This window comes from Ambystoma mexicanum, chromosome 10 (genome assembly GCF_040938575.1).
Source record: "Ambystoma mexicanum isolate Mex_15411 chromosome 10, UKY_AmexF1_1, whole genome shotgun sequence".
NCBI lineage: Eukaryota > Metazoa > Chordata > Amphibia > Caudata > Ambystomatidae > Ambystoma > Ambystoma mexicanum.
Window position 1 is genome coordinate 1,534,395,252 of NC_090932.1, and position 16,990 is coordinate 1,534,412,241.

The 16,990-nt window shown below is 47.2% G+C and overlaps 1 protein-coding gene across 1 annotated transcript in view; it reads right to left on the reverse strand.

Annotated features, from left to right (window-relative positions):
* Positions 1-16,990, reverse strand: part of GCN1 (GCN1 activator of EIF2AK4) — a 1,783,851-nt gene that overhangs the window by 1,581,943 nt on the left and 184,918 nt on the right. The window lies entirely within an intron of this gene.

Below are 16,990 nucleotides of genomic sequence, written 5' to 3' on the forward strand. Positions count from 1 at the left end.
AGTACGTTGATGATTTATTGGTTTGTGCACAGGCTGAGGAAGAATGCAGACAGGACTCGATAACACTATTGACATTATTGGCAAATAAGGGGTACAAGGTGGACAAGGGGAAGTTACAATACTGTCTGACGGAGGTCCTATACTTGGGTCAGTTGATATCAAAGGATGGCAAGCGAATTATACCAGACAGGGCACAGGCGATTAGAACAATTGGGGAGCCCAAAACAGTAAAAGAGATGCAGAAATTTCTGGGTATGTGTAACTATTGCCGAGCATGGATATTGGACTATGCAGCGTACACAAGGCCCTTGCTACAGGCACTGAAAGAAGCACAACAGGAACACAAACACATAGAATGGACAGAGGTGATGAACACAGCATTTAACTCACTAAAAGAGCTGATATCAAGCGCTCCAGTACTAGCAAACCCAGATTATGGGCGCGAATTCTTCTTATTTTCACACTGCAAAGGAACATTGATGACAGCAGTACTGACACAGAAAACATCTTTAGGGCACAAACCACTCGCTTACTATAGCGGCACCCTAGACGCAGTAATGCAAGGTCATTTCGCGTGCGAGCAATCCCTAGCTGCAGCCGCGTTCGCAATTGAAAAAAGTGCCACGATAGTAATGGGCTGCCCGGTGACACTGTTCGTGGAACACTCACTTTTTGCAATATTAGAGCGAACAAAGAGCACATTGACAACACAACGCGCCACAGCATATGAGATAATACTGTCCAGCGCTAACATCCATATAGTAAGATGTAAAACAGTGAACCCAGCCACATTCATCACAGAGGCATGCACCATAGAGGACATGCAAAACCACAACTGCGCCACGTACATAGGTGACGAAAGTAAGGATCAAGTGATTTTTGAAAATGCCCTGACCGAGGGTGAGGTGTATTTTGTGGACGGGTCAGCATCAATAGACATGGAGACAGGAGAAAAGCATGTGGGTATGGCAGTGGTACGATTAGAGGAAGATGAATATGAGATACTAGTACAACACCGCCTCCCATCACACTATTCAGCGCAAGCAGCAGAACTAATAGCGCTAATAGAAGCATTGCATGCCGCCAAGGGGTGCGCAGTGACCATATATACAGACTCAGCATACATGACAACAACAGTTCACGGTGGGTTGGCCCGGTGGGGGCGGAGAGGGTTCCGACGAGCAGACGGAACGCCAGTCCAGCATGCAGAATTATTGAAAGAACTGATTGAGGCCCTGCAAGACCCCACGGCAGTGGCCATCGTAAAATGTCAAGCTCATACCACCAATACAGATTTTGTATCTTTGGGGAACGCGGCAGCAGACGCCGCTGCCAAAGCAGCTTCATATCTAAAAAAAGGTGAAATAGGAGAGTACATGTTGCACCACACAGCAAGCCAAGAAGTCCCCACAGGATACAACATGATGTCCACACAGGAGATAATAGAGCTGCAAGAGGGAGCTAGTGCAGAGGAAAAATTGCTGTGGACTAAGAGAGGATGCAGCAAATCACCGACTGATTTATTGTGGCGACAAGAGAGTTCAGGAAAAGTGGTAATGCCAATCACGCTGTTAGAAATAGCATTTCAACAACTACACTTTCCTGCACACAACACAAAGAAACACATAATGGCAGAGATACAAGAAGATTGGTTTACACCTTGCCTCCAGGAACATGTCACAAGGTTAGCTCTAGAATGCACGACATGTCAAATTTACAATACAGGTATGACATTGCGTACACTAAGGGGTACGATACCAAAACCAAGTGGCCCATTCAGAGAGCTCCATATTGATTATGTAGACATGGGAGAAAGGTGTAACGGGGCTCGATACATGATTGTGGTTGTATGTCCATTTTCGAGGTGGGTGGAGGCAGGCCCTTGTGCCCGCCCTGACGCGAAGGGCGCCGCGAAGTTCCTAGTGCGGGAAGTGTTTCCGCGCTGGGGAATTTGCGACGTTATTCGCTCAGATAACGGGACGCATTTTGTTAATGAACTCTTTAAAGAAGTGACTACATTATTGGGAATAAAGCACAAATTATGTTCGATTTATCATCCTCAAAGTAATGGCGTCGTAGAAAAGATAAACGGCCTGTTAAAAAGCAGATTATCAAAACTTTGTTTTTCCCTTAAAAAGACTTGGATGTACTGCCTGCCTTTGGCCTTGTTTGAGCTACGAAACCAGCCAAGTAAGGATCACCATTTGTCCCCGCACGAGATCGTCACGGGAAGAAGAATGCACACAGCGCATTCGCCTCTCCGTGAGCGTTCTGATGCACACAGAAGCGCAGCCATATTGGGGGAGGAGTTCACAGAATACTTGCGAAAATTGACAAGGGCAGCGCGCGTAATTTCAAAGCAACTAGCCCCCCCCTCGACAAGAGAGGAGGGGAACGCGACTGAACCAAACGGTTTGCCTGAAAAACCACTACAGCTAATGCCTGGGGACCTTATATATGTTAGAAGTTTTGTGCGGAGGTGGAACGCACCACGCTTCCATGGCCCCTATGAGGTAGTGTTTTGCACGCCTACAGCAGTAAAGGTTAAGGGCCTGCGATATTGGGTGCATTTGACAGATGTACGTAAAGCTTACAGCGCTGCGGAGAGTGAGGTGCAGGATGAGGCACAGGCAACAGCGGACGATGAAGTTGTGCGGAATGAATGATTTGAATTTCGTGTGCTTCATGAGATGAACAGTGAACACAATTAGCGCGCAACAAATGTCCTGGACTAAAACATGTACACATGTATATGTAAATTTTCTTTTTACAATTTTTGAAAGTTTTGCGTGGGGTTCTTTTTTTTTTTTCCCCTTCCTGTACTATTTAAGATGTTTTTTATTATTGTTGTTTTTAGAAATGTCATGTTTTTTTTTGATTATTTATATATATATATAGTAAGTTACAAATAATATTGACTGAAAGCTACCTTGTCTGTCAACAAACCCCCTTCCTCACCCAACCCTATATTTTATCACCGAAACGTTACAATGTGGAAATGCTTACATGTTTGTATTTAATGAACTTTTGTGTCTCAAACAGGATTTATCATGGCATCGAATGGGCAGCCTGCAACTAATAGATATGTTAGATTTAGAGAAATGTTAGTGGCTAGATTAACATATTCATTTGAATGTGGTTTATCAATGTGTGCTATCGTGTTCTTCATCTCAATGTTTTGTCTGGTGTTACACTGGATTATAGCGTTCATCTCTACCGAGATGAACGAGGGGGGAGGGGGGAACAACACCACCCTTGCTCCTGGAACGAAAACAATTCCGACTGTAGGTATCAAAGAAGGTGATTTCTTGATCTGGGATGGAGCACACTTTGTGTGGGGATACTATACTACACCACCCACTGCTGTCCTCTCACAATGGAGAACCAAAAATGTAGATAATGACACAATGTCCCAACCTGGAACATACAACAACCACACGATCCCTCCCGCCCCAATTTCAAACAACGATCTCTTGTTTATTAATGAGGATGGAAAAGTGATTATGATGGCAGAACACACGCCCCTATATGAAGAATTAGAAAAGGGGGGTGGGAGGGAGGAAGGGGGGCCTGGTTCTTCACCTCCTATAACGAGAAGGTACAGAAGAAGGGAGAAAAGTAGGCGGAGAAGAGAGACTGGTGGAAAAGGGTATGATGAGTATTATGGGCTAGGGTTAGACAAAATGGAAGACCCACGACACCCTCACCAAGCAAATAAATGGTATGCAGATATGAGCACAACAGCTAAACAAACAACCAATGAGAGCTGTTATGTCTGCTCACTTATCCCCCATGCATCAGGCACACCTAAAGTATTGTTGCCACGAGAATTGCCCATTGTGGATGCCCAATGTCTCCTTCATCTCACGCTGTGTAGAATAAAGAACACTTTCCAAGCACACGATGTCTCTTTCAGAATGGTACAGAACAATAAAACGTGCTATTCGCAAGCGTCTGGAGTGATCTGCCTTAAAGAACCTTTCTTTGCAATACAAGGGACACTGTTTTCCGAAAACAAATGGAAAGACGAAGAAGTGCTGTGCAAGGCAGAAGCGCTGAAAGGTGTCCAACCGGACAAGTTGCGGTGGATGGAAAGAACGTGCTTGCCAATATGGAAAGAACACATCCCTAAACTAACATGGGTAACAGCGATGGAGAAACCCTTCAAGCTACAAAGTGAAATACAAAACGAACTATGTTTCAAGGGAGAAGGAAAAATGGCAATGGGAACGAACACGAACTGTAACAAAACTCTCACCATCCCGGATATGAAAAAAGGGACAGCAGCATTAATGGACACCTACTGGGTATGCGGAAACCAGGCGTACCTGCACCTTCCCCAATCATGGAGTGGTAGCTGCTCAATGGCCACCTTGCACTCGACACTAATGGTGATTCCAGAAAGCCATATTGACAGAAGTAACATGATGAAAGGAGGCTTGAACCAGAATGCAGCTTCTCCAACTACACAAGCGCACCTTTATGTCCTGTCCTCCGGGGGGAAGGAAGAAAAGCTCTCAAGAAACAAGCGAGCCTCGAACTACATATCACAAGCATCATCTGATTTATTGGCACAGATCCCAGACAAGTATCGCCTGTTCAGCTCCGTGGAAACATTCTTTGCTTCACTAGTGTCCAGTGTCCAAGCAAGAGCAAATGCAAAATGGCTCCAGATCACACGGTGGGAACTGATCCAGTTGGCCAATGACACTGAAGAAGGGTTCAACATAATAAAGGTGGAACTACGAGCTCTGCGACTAATGACCATGCAGAACAGGTATGTTCTAGACCTGTTGACAGCTATCGATGGAGGTGTTTGCCGAAAAATAGGAAGTGCGTGCTGCACGTTCGTACCTTCTGAAGACGCAGAAAATGGGTCCCTGTCCCACGTTATTGAAGCAGTACATAACCTGGGCGAGAAGATGAAAATGGAAGGTGGAGCTGAGGATAGCTCGTGGTTCGACAATATCTTCTCCTGGGTTCCCTCATGGCTTGGAGTGACAATGAAGTTCCTGATACCAATAGTGGTGATCATCCTTGTGATGTTCTGCCTGTGCCAGGTGGGCCTCCGATGTTGTGCTAATGCAGTCCCTAACGGTGCAATGATGATGGTTACAATGGGCAACTCCGGTGGTACAATTAAAGCAACACAAGAAGTACACGTGCAGACAGGAACAGACAACACCCCCAGGTACCAGTTAGTGCCTATGTGCCGTGACAAGTACATAGTAGATAAGCTATGGCACACCACGATTAAAGAACCACGAGACGTAGAACTGGAATGGTATGAGGAGGTCTGGGTAGATCTGGAAGAGACCGGCGACTGTATATATTTGACATGTACACCAGACGAGTATGCTAGGAGAGGTGAGAGCTTAAGGGGGGTGTGCAGAGCATGGATGCCTATAAAAGGAACCCCTGCATGGGATGGTGCAGTGTTAGAAGAACAAGAATGTAGAAGATTAGAAGAGCTAAAGAAATTCGTTACTTTAAGTAACGAAAGGGGGGAAATGTAGGGGAGGAATGGCCACGAGGCCCTCCTCACCTACAGCTCCCTCCCCAGGTGAGGACCATGGCTCGGTGGGAGCACCCTCATGCCACCCGGGCCCAGGTGGAGGGGGGTTCACCCGCCGACGACATTGCCCACACGCACCCTGTCTTTGCATTTACCGAAACTTAAGTTAGGCCTAGACGCCATCGTGCACAGCAAACATGGTGTGAGTTCAGCACACTGTAACGAGGCCCCCACCTTTGGAGGGCCTTTCATGCATCTCTGCCGCCTCAGCAGCCCTGGCAGATCCGCTGCGAGCGCGTTCCCATGAGAAAGTCGGAGATGAGCTAAACCCGAGATGCCAACACGGCAACATTATATTAGTAACAATGTGATATTGCACCCCGTATGACCCAGACCGCAAGGCCGGGGCAACGGGGAAAAAAGCTGAAGCATCACTATCTGAAGAAGGTAGAAAATAGTTCAAGTATTGGTGTTAATGAACTACCTCTGTTTAAAATGTGAACGAACCATAAAAATGTAACGTTATATGATATCCCTCCAGGTCTGGACTAATGCTGCTATAACCACGGAGAAAGATGTTGACCAAACGTGTAACCTCTATCTGTAAAAGTGTTTTTCAATAGTATGTAGAAACTTGAACTCATATATGTTTTCTGAATCACCCAAAGCGGCGAGCATCAATCTCTGTAGGCCATAACCTAGATATCCCTCGTATAACGTCTAATGTACATACAATACGCACACAATGTAGTGAACATAATGTTAGGTAATGAAAAGGTACTGGAACCGACTGTATTAAAGAAATGTGTAACGAAAATGAAATATATATATATGTATATGTGTGTCTGAATAACGTTAAAATGAGGCAGAACAGTATAAAAACTTCTGCATTCACTGATCAGCAACGCACGAGGAAAATACCTTTGTGAGTATATGCAAGGTCATTCCCTCTCCCACCCCACCAAGCCTGCCAGATAAAAAAGCTAAGACTTGTGCTGCGCTCCCTCACCTCCCCCAACCAAGCTGGCGTTACTTCAGAGAGTCAGAGGCCCCGGCGCCGCAACCAAGGCCACAGCCCGCCACCTGTGTTATTTACAGCACGGTAATAAACCCACGGATGAACCCACTGATCTACCAGCACCCTCTCATAAATCCCCACGAACCCCCCCAAGAATCCTGACCCCGTGTAAGGACGACCCCCATCATTGGGACAAGACACAGAGACCCATCTATATAATAACTTCTAACGCAGCAGACAGACATGTATCACTCGGCCCAGGTCCCAGAGCCCCGTCCCGCGACCTAAAATACCGGTCAATAAGACTCAGGTAAATCTCACCCCAACCAACAACCACCAGACCTCTCACGAGGTGCATTCCTCATGTGTTGCGTTTATTTTATAAGATAAGCTACGGAACAATTTATTAGTGAACGTAAATGTCATTTTCTGAATAACTGCAGTGTGCATGGCCTAGGGCAACTAAGACAGGAAAGGTATTCATCATTGTCACAGGCTGCCCCAGCGCACCAACACCGCACGGATGACCTCAAGCCGGCCTGCCAGGCCCAACCCAACCCACGAGGCTGACCAGTGACGTCGTCTTGCCAAGACCAACCATGCTGCAGCAACACCTATAGTTAGTCGACGATACCCAATCCCAATTAACTTGTGCCCCCTATAGTGTTTAGGTGTTGATGACGTTTTCTGTATTAGAAATACGCCTGTCTTTGCTATTGTCAGACAGAGCGCTCTCGTAGGTTGCAGAGTTCTTTGCATGCCTTATCCTTGGATAAACTCCCACTTACGCTCACCCGCACTCTGTCTTGGTCTTATTCCCACTACGGGAGAGTCCCTTATTGTCTCTCATTGCGGGGAGGATCGTGCTGAATTGGGGGCGCTTCCTTTCACTAGTCACATAAACGCCTCTTTCAAATCATGTCAGGTCCCCACCAATCTAAAAGACGCTTGGGTACTAACCCTGCTCAAAAAAAGCCTTGCTCGATCCTACTATCCCGACTAACTACAGGCCCATAACACTAGTCCCTTTCCTTCTCAAAATGATTGATAAAGCAGCCTACCTCCAAATTCAGTCCTACCTAGAGACCTACAACCTTTTAGGACTTAGACAATCCGGATTTAGACCCCCTTCATGGAACCGAAACAGCCCTCCTACACTTGAAAACTCAAATTGACCTGATTAATGCCAACAGACAATGTGCACTACTTCTACTACTAGACCCATCTGCTGCCTTCGATCTGGTTGATCATAATATACTCTGCCAACACCTTTCCTCGGCAGCAAACTTCTCCCCAGAGGCCTCTTCATGGATTAAATCCTTCTTAAATAATAGAATGATGAGAGCATTCTCAACATACGATGCAGCTGACCCCATCACCTGTGGGGTGTCCCAAGGCTCCTGTGTCTCCCCCACACTATACAATGTGTTTACGAAACCCCTATTCGACATCCTAGACCATCTGGGTGTCATCTACACCAACTATGCAGATCAGATGACACCCAGATACTTATCCCACTTTCTGGTAACTATGATGCCGACAACTACCGACTAAAACGAAATCTACCTCGTCATTCAGGCATGGATGGCCACCCATAGTTTGTGCATGAATGACGAAAATAAGGAAATTCTTATTCTAGGCGCCCCCACCTACCTAAAAAAAAAAAAAAAAAAAAAACTCAACCCTAAATACATGTCGTTCAATATAGACGGCAACCTGATTACTACGGCTAAGGAAACCAAAATCCTAGGCTTCCACCTCGATTCCGCCTTGAACCTCAAAAAACAAGCTAGCGCCACTGCGACAGCTACCGCATATACCTGCAAACTTATTCACGCATGTAAAAACAGCTTTCCACCAACAGCTGCATGATCCTGGCATGAGCATTAATCCTGTCCAAACTTGATTACTGCAACGCCCTCTATGCAGGAGGTAACAAACAAGTACTAAACAAACTTCACTTCAAACTCTGCAAAATAATGCACTGAGAACTGCCCCAGGGAAAGACCACATATTTGAAACAAGAAGTCGTCCTAAATGGCTCTCTATCCAGGACAGAATATACTTTAAACTCGTCTACATCACATACAAATGTCTTCAGAATGCTGGCCCGAAATATCTGATGGACAAAATTGTCCATAAAACCTCCACTAGACCGTTGCGATCAGCTAACTCCCAATGCATCATCGCACCTCGCTACAACCTAATAAGAGCGGGAGGCACGAGCTTCCAGATACAAGCAGCACTAGCCTGGAATGTGCTCCCACTGGACCTACGTACCGACCAGAACATCGTGTTTTAGGACCAAAACCAAAAAATGGCTCCTCTTCAAGGACACCGCATGCACGGTTTGAAGTTATCATCTAGATGACAAAGACCCTACCGTTATGGACAGCGTCTCACTGACCAATGCATTTATGTAGACTCATTCTGTGTTAATAATTGTTACCTTGGACTTTACTGGCTTGTCCTACATGTAAGCATGATTACCAGGTTTTCGTAATAAAGCACCCAGATACCTCAGGGTGTGGCGCGCTGTATAAATAATAAACAAACCCAGGATCTGCATTGCTGCAACAAGACAGAATCCAGCTGGACCACTTTTCTTCAAACAAGAGGTACTGTTTAGACTTGGGGTACTTACCTCTGTCTTTGAGCAGTGCTTTTCTCAGTTGAGACTTGCATTGGCTTACATTAGAGTTGTCCTAACTATTTGTCATAAGTTTAACAGCTTGTGACCCTAAAAGTGATTTCTACAAAACTCTCTCCAACTTTGCGCAAGACTTTTATTAACTAAGAAGTACCTCGGCTCCATAGACTGTGCTCCAATTGACTTTGGCTGTCCTGGCTCCCTGCAGACTCTTCTAGTCCATTGACTTTAATATTTCTCTCCCTCACAGGTGATAACTTGTTTTTAGACTGTTACTGCTGGGAAAGGATTGGTCTAGACTTCTTTTGAGGATTTAAGTATACTCGCATGCCCTGAGAACCTGTTTAACCTTTTTCCTTCCTTTAACCATTCCTTTCTGCAACCTCAAAATCTGCAAAGTATAACTAGTGATATATAAATGCCATTACTGTCCTTGTGAATGAAGTCACCTCCTGGTGTAGGAAGTGTGTAAAAAGCAGTATCCACTAAACGTATGCTAGTTCTGGAAAAGTATATTCGATTGTTACATATCTTGCCCTTTTAAAGAATACTTATTTAAAAAGTGATGTTGAATGAATAACCATTTATAACTAAAACCTTGAGTATAAGTGTTACTTGGCTACTTTCATTTGTGAATTTCATTGCTACAACTCTACAGCTCACATTTACCCCTCTTGAGATAGGCCTTGCTGCTTACTCACACTACCAACTTGTGTAGTACAGCCCTATACCAGAAAGGTGGGTTACCCAATACCAAGTAGACAAGTAGTCTCGCACAGTGTTACTACAACAATTCTAATTCTTGCCTAACACTTATCGACACCATCTAACCAGTGCGCATAATTGCAACACAACAACACCAACACCACACTAGCACACGCCAGAGGAACTGAGTCTTACCCATACAGTTACAATGCACGGGCCTTCCGCACCAACAACCACATGATATGATCTATTTTATTTCCTTCGCGCTCATACACAAGTGTTTCAGAAACACTCACAGATGCCAGTTTCTCCTGGTTCTGAATGCATCACATCCACACTAACCTCCCAGTCTCCCTTTCTTCCAGAGCCACCCTAGCACCTGCAGACTGCCCCCGGATGGTAAGAGTGCACGCTATAAAACCAACATAGTAATGATGCCCTAACTCTAGAAGTCCAAACCCTATGATGTACGGGGCCTTGTGCCCAAAAGTCACAGATTCTTAGGAGAGGGGACAGATGAGGAGAGTTCTTGTGGTGCTGAAAATGTCCCAGATATACATTTCAACCAAGCTACAGATCAGTAAAATGATATACCTATCTTTTAGATATAAGCTTTTAAGATCAAATGAACAAAAAGCAATAGGACATATGATGTGGCACTTAACGCGCCTGTACACAAGTATTTCTAGGTGCGACAAGACGAGGGAGGACAAAATAACGATCTTACTAGGCCTCGTGTCATTCAGATCGCGCAAGTGCCAAGGGGAGGGGAATGGGGCAGTGCAGTTAACTCACAAGTGAAGTCAGCGGGTGGCTCATAAGTGCAGAGAGAAGGGACTGTAGGGTTGCAGATACAGACCCTTAGGTGCAAACGAGGCCAGAGGCAGTACGAGGGCAACTGGACATGCAAAAGACTGGGCCAGAGTTCAGAGGGTGGCCAGGTGACCAGTGCACGGAACAGTCAGGTGCATCAGCAGGGGAGAGGAAGGGAGAAAGCAGAAGCAAAAAGTAAGGTCTTGAGTTGCTTCCGGAACAAGAGTTGGTTCTGCTCAAGTTTGAGAGAGGCACGGAGGCTGTTCCAGAGAGCTGCCCCAGCCAATGCAATTGATCTGCCCCCAGCTCTCTGCTTGGAGAAGCGTCTCACCCTCAGAGTTGGAGGTGGCTGAGCGGAGAGCTCGAGAAGGAAGATGTTTTGGAAGATAAAGTTGAAGGTAGAGAGGTCTTTGAAAGCCTTGTGGACAATGCAGAGAGTCTTGAACTTGATCCTTGCAGCCACAGGGAGCCAGTGAAGAGCTTTCAGAGCTGGAGAGATACAATCCCTGGGCTTGAGGCCAAGGATAAGTCTTGCAGTCCTGTTCTGGATAAGTTGTAATGGTCGAAGAGTAGAGGCAGGAAGATTTAGAAAGGCTGCTGCAACAGCCAAGCCTACAGAGGACCAGAGATCTGGAAACTGTGAGCTTCAGGGGGAAAGAGAAAACTAAAATTACCTCTGAGAAGGTGCAGCTGGTAGTTTGACTTCTTAGAGACCTCAGATGTGAGGAGAGAAGGAGAGGGTGGAGTCGAAGACACCAATGTTCTTATCACAGAAGGAGCAGGAAGAGGGCTCAGAGTGGACAGAGCGAGGAAAGGAGGGAGCAGGTGCCCCATTGAGTAGGATCTCAGTCGTACTGGCATTAAGGTAGAGATCATTGGTGGCACACCATTCCTGAATTGTGGCCCGACAGTCTGGTATGAGAGAAGAAGCAAAAGTGGCTGAGGGGAGCCTGAAAGAGCCGAGTGTTACTCGCATAACATTGAAAATTGGAGCAGAAAGTAGCGATGCAGTGGGCAAGAGGTGCCAGGTAGTGGTGAAGAGAGCCTGGGAGAGAAGTTAGACCCCTGTGGAACACCACAAGTAGAGCGATAGAAGAGAGGAAGGACCCGAGAGGGTCAGTGAAAAAGGAGATCAACCTGATCAGTAATACCAAGGTTGTCCGGAGGCGATTGAGCAGGATGGCATGGTATACCAAGGTTGTCGCGGAGGATGGAATGGAACAACCAATGTTTATTCTAATGAAGAGTTTGAGGTGAACGAGTTGCTTACCTCTCCGGTCGCAGATTTTCTCAGATGACTAGGTATGTCGAAGGGGGGGGTGGAGGAGAGGAGAAATCCAGGGGCGGTGGGGTTCGCTGGAGGTAGGTTTTCCCACTGTTGAATGCAGTAGAAGGTGCCCAGGAACTGTGGGTGCAAGGATTCTTCCGGTCGGTTCGAGGAATAGTAAAACCCTCGGGGAAGAAGCAATGCAAAAGGCAACAATGCAGACCTCTTCAGGAAACTTCACCTGACAGGGGAAATAGAGTTCCAATAACTGCTATCGCACACAGGCGACAATAGGAGTCTTTCCAGTTGCGGTTGAAAACATTCCAAAGCAAGATCCCTTGATGCTGGGAAGCGGAAACCTGAAACCTGTCACAAAGGCAATTTGTGGGGCACGCTGGCGATCACCAAAAATCCGGCGACAAAGAAAAGTGATGAGCCTACCGAGGTAGCCCACTGGAGAGCTAGCCAGTCCACCAAGTGGTCCAGGGACACTTCCGATTGCTCAGTACGGCTGGATCCTCGAGACTGAGTAGAGACTGGTTCGCCCACCAGTCCAATGGTTGACGCACTGCTCAGAACCGTTGCAGATCAAGTAGTCCAGCAGGGCTTCATGGGGCCAAACAGGAAGGGATGCCAGTCCTCCAGGTGGGGGTGGAGGGAGGAGTCCACAGATTTTCAGTCGGCTGCTCTCCTACACAGGATACTTTGCTCCAACGCTGATCTGAAGAAATAGCTGTAGGAGTCCTCTTATCCTAAATCCTGGGAGGAAGCAAGTCTAAACCCACCAATGGTAATGATCCGCACCATTCAAAAAGCCAGCAAGGGGGTTGGGGGGTGGGAATATTGCGCACTTAGCTGATGGCTGAGTCTACCGGCATAATTTTGGTATTAATGTGCAGGGCTTGCCACGAAATCTTTCAGCAAGAGGCATGAAGAGGGCTAGCACACCCTGACCAAATTACAGAGCGATTGGCCCGGCGGAACACAAGATATTCATTGTAGCTCACAAGCCCCGGTGAGACGCACGACAGGAGGGCTGCAGCTGCAGAGGGCCTCCTGCGTGGGCGGACCTGACTGCTGGCAGGCGCTGGCGACCGAAATGCAGAAACCGAGCGACCAAGGAGAGGAGGGCTGCCCTTGTCCGCACAGCCTTGCAGACAATTGAAGCAGACATTAACTGCTTCCCCGCCCTCGCCTCGCGCTGGTGGAAGAAGGAGGCTGCCGCTGGGTTGCTGTCCCGGACAAGCGGTGCCGCTGCAGCGGGAGACAAGTGTGGCTAGAAGACCTGGTCATTGCAGCGGCCCGTGCAGTACATGGCATAACCGGAGCACCAGGAGGCTCCAAGGATAATCACTGCCAAAACTTCGGTGTTCGTTCCGGATTGGAGGCAATCTCACTGTGCCTTGCGCGAGAACCAGCTGCTCAACGCTGCAAAAGAATATGAATTCAGACACTGACCGTGACCAGCACGGACTCCTCAACTATGGAATTCGACAAGCCGCTTATAGAGACTGAAGTGTATTACCCGGGTTGTAACAGATCCCTGCAATACAGACTACCCAGCACTCTTCAGAAGTCGCACTCTGGAGCCTGATATCATCAGATTGAGTACATTGGCCTGCCGGCGTGAGGCGCCACACAGTGACAGGGCCCACTGGTACCCGGCAGGGTGCAGTGCCTATGAGCTCCTCAGTCACCGTGGGGGGGTGGGGAGGGCAGGAAGAGCAAAGCAACAACAGAGACCTGTGGCGCCCATCTGCAGGTAAGCACTGGAGTGCTTGCATGCTACGGATTCCCCCCGAAGGGCTGCCCTTGCGGGTCCAACCCGCTAACACCCCAAAGAGTCCTCATCAGTGTTCCTCACCCGTACTGCATGAACCAACCGTCCATTTAAACTGAGGCCCAGGCACAGACGGTGAGTGCACGCCGATGAGTGAAGGAGCGTGCTGGAACCCCAAACCAGGTCCATGTGGAGGAGGTAGACCATAGCCTGTAAATACCTGTTTGGGGGAATGGGGCGGGGGGGTGCTCAATTAGACATTTTCTTCTGAGGCCCAGGCATGGACAGAAGCATCTGCAGATGAAAGGGGGAATTTGCAGCGCACCCACACTAGGCCCAACAAGAGGAGGTGGCCCACATTAGGCGTGCCATCAGCACTTTTAGTTACGTCTTTGGGGTGAGCCAGGAGGCGTGATCCTGTGGCACCAATATACTCGGGAGTCGAATTGTCACAGAAACAGAAGGACTGGCCATCCATGTCGGCCTCTGGTCACTCTCACAAATCAAGCTGACTGTCTCACCCACCGGTTCCAACGAAGGGCTGACTTGAAGGGCCCATGGGCCTGGAGGCCTCGCTCTGCTCCCCTGTCCCTTATAGCCTGGGAGAGAGGATATATACTGAGATACTGTACCCACACAACGGACGCACAACTAGGTGTCAAGCCATACTAACGAGGGGGCTGGCTCAAGGCCTGGTGGAAGTACCTCCCAGATATTTACACATGGACGCCAGCAACCCTAGGCATGCCTATTGAGCATAAAATGGGCAGCCGGGTCGAGAAACTATCGCTAGACGAGGGAAGCTCTCTGGTCCTATGTATCACATAACACGTGGTATTGAACACGATAAAGCCGCCCAAGGGTGAAGTACAATGCCTAAAGGAGCACCACCCCAAAAAGAGCGGTACAATGGACAAAAGTACTAAACTGGCCCCTACGATAATGGACGACGAAAGCGGAGACGAGTGGGCAAGAACTTCCATTGACATCTCCATTGTCGTCGCCCTCAGACCTACAGGGATTTGTCATTATGTTTCAAGTATTCGCTTCCATCAATGACAAACTGGACTGCATTAATATCAGCGTCAACACTATCCGGACGCAGCTTGAAAAAGCTACGCACGCATCACAGAAACCTGCATTGGCACGGCAGAAGACGTGATGGAGGCATTACCGAGCATAGTTACGACCATGGCAAAAGACCTAGGCACCATCAAATGCGAGGATCTTGAAGCGAGATTGCGTCGAAACATTGGCCAATGCAATATGTACCAAACATGAACATTGGAACCAGCTCCCCCTCATTAATGGGATTGGCGCTAGTATACTGCCCAAGTTATTTTACCTCTTCAGTACAATACCACTGTGGCCAGGTAGATCCTTTTTTGCAAGGATAACCGGTGCATGCTCCAAGTTTGTGTGGAGAGGCCAGCTGGAAACACCTCACTTTACCATATGAGCGAGGAGGACTAGCAGCTCCAGATTACGAGTTGTACTACTTGACAGCACAAGCATCGCATAGTATGCATTGGACGAAGGACTAAGGGTGGGCTGCACACTTATGTAGATTTGGAGAGACAGGGAAAGGATAAGACCTTACTGTTGAATAGGGTGGCCATGGGAAGGTGGGGAAATAGCAATCAGCTGGACAAAGTGTTAGTCACACAACAAGCATGGACAAGGTTGGTTCAACACCCCAAAAATACTATAATGTTCAGCCCGAATATGCCTATCTGGGATGTGCCCTTTTTGGACCCAGCAAGAGACACAGAGTAAGCATTACACTGGCGAGAGTAGGCATAATGCACGTTGGGGATTTGTACCAGGAAGGCCTGTTCTTGTCCTGGGATAATACTGCGTTACAGAAAATGCAATACTTTAGGCTCCGCTTAGCGGTGGCAGCTGTGTGGGATGGATTCCCGCAGGAACCACCCTCACATCAGAGCCTGAACTACAGAATATCCTCTGGTACAGGGGAAAATAAAAACAGCTTCAGCGTTCTATAAACTGGCATTGTCGACTAAGAAGGTACAAACAACAGATATTAAGAGCGAGTGGGAGAGACACCTGGGTGTCACATTCACAGATACACATTGGCTACAATTGTGCAGGCTTATGAAGCAGATCATTTAATTCCAGGTACAGACTGATTTACTTCAAAAATATTAAACAGTGTACATCTCGCCCCGGGGTCGTTTAAAGAAAATGTACTCCGTGGTAGAGACGAGATGCCCAAGATGCGGGAATGATGCTGATTTGATGAATACGTTTTGGGTGTGTGGGGCCCTCTCCTCCTACTGGGATAAGGTGTGTGGCGTGCTGGAAGAAAATGGTGGATCAACCGGTCAGTTGGGATCCTGCGTCATGCATATTGGGTTATGTATTTAAAATGCACACTACAGTGCAAACTTAAATATAGGACTTTTGCGAGCCAAACAAGCCATTTAATGCAATGGAAAAGTAAAACCCCACCTACAGTTCAAGAATGGTTAAGTGATATGTCCTGGGCAAATGACAAGGAAGAGGTCTATTCCAGCCTGCTGCCCCAGGCTGGTCTACACCAAGGGACATTTGGGGAGGTTTCCGCCAATATTTGATCAATGGAGAAGATGGGCGAACTGACGGGAATGTAGCACTGTAACTTGTTGCGAATTGGTTAATCATCAGTGGGTTGTGAAGTAACTCCTGTGCAATGCATCACTCAGCTATGTGGATGTATGATGTTGCAACTTTGTGCAAATTAAAAAATAATGTTTAAAAACAATAAAGAGCCAGCAGTGGTCCAATTCAAGTCCCACACCCTGACTCTCTGGCACCAGAGATGTGGAGTGGGAGCATACAGTCCAATATACAGAGAAAGGCATCAGCAGCACGCAAAAGCAGCAGCTTTTCCAGGCAAGTGCATGACCTTATATGGGATTTCCTGACCCGAGCAGTCAGAAGGAAGGCCAAACAATTTGCCAAAGGACAAGCGAAGAATCTCGTGGCACAACCATTTTAGGGCACTAACCACATTTAGTAACAATGCATCTGCTGTCACCAGCTGGGATTTAGGCACATAAAAGTAACCAAAAATCACAAGCATAAAATACTACAGTGATGCAAAAGTATCCCCACTGCACTGCAAGATGGTGTGCACTGTTAAAAAGTTACCAATAAAAGGTAAAGACAAAAGGGAAACGGTACTGAAGGATCAATCAGTTTTCCCATGTCAAAATGAGCAAAAGGCCAGTGGAGAGAAG